Genomic DNA, 2,154 nt, shown 5'->3' with positions numbered 1-2,154 from the left:
GTCGGGCAGGCGTAGCACAGCCTGGCGGGGGGCTGCCCACACCCTGGTTTGCACCCACAGCTCCTTCTCCTTCCCCCAGGCTCAAGCTCATGCCACAGAGCGCCCTGACTACATCTTTAGCTGGTGATTGGGAGTTAAAACTATCCTGTCCTATAATTACACTTTTTTCTGGCTTGGAAACATTCAAAAGTGAGTACAAATGAAAAGACAAACCGACCAGGGTCATGTTCCCCAGGTGTTATCACCAGAGTAAAATGTTCCTCAGAAGATCTTCCTGACAGGTGACAGCACACAGCCCTCGCCCTGTGAATCTGGAGGTTCTCTCACTCCGCAGGGCTCGATAGAAGCATCCTTTAAGAAGCCTCGTCTGGTGCTCGCTTCGGCAGCACATATACTAAAATTGGAACGATACAGAGCAGATTAGCACGGCCCCTGCACAAGGATGACACACAAAGTCATGAAGCGTTCCATATTTAAAAAAAAACAGTCTCGTCTGCCTCGAGCCCGAGCTGTGGCGGGAAAGCTTCCTCCAGCTCGATCTCCTGTCTCTTCCGAATGCTTGTCACGGTGTCGGTCCCAATTTTCCTTGTTACTGAAAATAAAGAAAATCCTCCTATCACTGGTGCACTCAGACTTTATGTTTAACCTTTTGAAACTCATGAAATAAGTGAAAATCAAGCACCGTCTGTGGTGCGGTCAAGTTGAGGAGTCGCCGTGGCCGGGGGACGGTTGTCCGCCTGTTGCTGTGGATTTAAAACAGCAGCATGTGGGCTTCGTCCATGGCTGATCACATCTGCAGTTAGCTAAGCAGAGTGCCTTCTGCACTGAGTGAGGGTTTAATTTAATTAGCTGGAGGCTTTAAGGAGAGAGGTCAGCACACCTCAGCTCAGCACTTGCAGCTCAGCCCAGATGTTTGGAGATGAAGAAAGGAATCGCCCGGCGAAAGCTGCTGGAACCCAGAAACCAGGAGAGAAGGCCGGCAGACGTTGTCCTGAGAAACTCAGATGACAGCCAGCTGCCTTTCCGCTGAAGAACTATGAATTTGTAACTAAATAGATCCCCTTATTAAAAGCCAATCATCTCTGATGTGTTGCATTCCAGGAGCCTTAGCAAACCAAAACATTCCGTAAAGAACCGTCCTCTCCTCTGAGGCCCGTCATGGCGAGGTCCTGCCCACCCACAGCCTATGCCCTGCCTGCCTTTAGGAGGGGTTTAGGTCTCCTGGTGAGACAAAGCTGAGTCACTGCAGAGGAACTAAACAGTAATAACAACAGTTATCGTAGTAATAAAAATGAAGCTTTTGCTCTCAAAGCACCCTTTGGGGGTCAAAGGAGATGAACCAACAGTTCAAAGAAAAGGATATGTAAATGTTTCTTTCCTATAAAGAGATGCCCAGCACCATTCATAATGAGAGAAATGCAAATTGCTCAGCTATGCCATTTCAAACCCATAAATTCATCAGAAACTCTAACACCTGTGTCAGGAGCATGTTGGAAAACAGACATTCTCAAAATAGGTGATGAGGTTTGCAAAATCTATCAAAGTTGCCAATGTGTACAGTTTTTAGTCCATAAATTCCACTCCCTGGAAATTCATCCTATAAATGCACTCACACACATGCACAGTGATGTATATAGAAGGTTATTTATTGCTGTGCTGTTTGTAATCGTGCTTTTTGGAAACGGCCTTACACGTCTTTCAGTAGGTTGCCGGTCACAGAAGTGTGGCAGCTCCTACACTGGAATACTGAGCAGGGTTTAGAAAACTGGAAACGTGTCCATAAAGATGCACAATGAGCTCTAAACACCAGTGGGAAAAGCGAAGTACTGAAGCGGGAGCTTGCATTCATGCAGGCGGGTGGAAGGAGAGGTTTACATGCATACGCAGCGTCAGCTTATAAAAGCATGATGGTGTCTCGGAAGGACACGCAGGAAACTGACCCTAGGTGCTGCACCCACAGAGCGGGACTAGATGGGGAGATACAGAGGAAGGGAGCCTTTCCACATAGTTCTACACACACAGAGGCACACACGCTTATTAGCAGTTACACACACAGAGGCACACACGCTTATTAGCAGTTTAAACTTTGAACCATACAAACGTATTGTCTATTTTAAAAATTAACAGCAGTCTTGACTGTAAGTAATAAGTGCT

At 46.9% G+C, this 2,154-nt stretch overlaps 1 non-coding gene across 1 annotated transcript; it reads left to right on the top strand.

Moving 5' to 3' along the window:
- Positions 1 to 370: 370 nt before the first annotated feature.
- Positions 371 to 477, top strand: LOC143658208 (U6 spliceosomal RNA). Its single transcript, XR_013163209.1, has one exon. It is a non-coding gene; the product is annotated as a U6 spliceosomal RNA (small nuclear RNA).
- Positions 478 to 2,154: the final 1,677 nt, after the last annotated feature.

This window comes from Tamandua tetradactyla, chromosome 15 (genome assembly GCF_023851605.1).
Source record: "Tamandua tetradactyla isolate mTamTet1 chromosome 15, mTamTet1.pri, whole genome shotgun sequence".
In the NCBI taxonomy this organism is placed as follows: Eukaryota; Metazoa; Chordata; class Mammalia; order Pilosa; family Myrmecophagidae; genus Tamandua; species Tamandua tetradactyla.
This window is presented reverse-complemented; position numbering and strand designations above follow the sequence as displayed.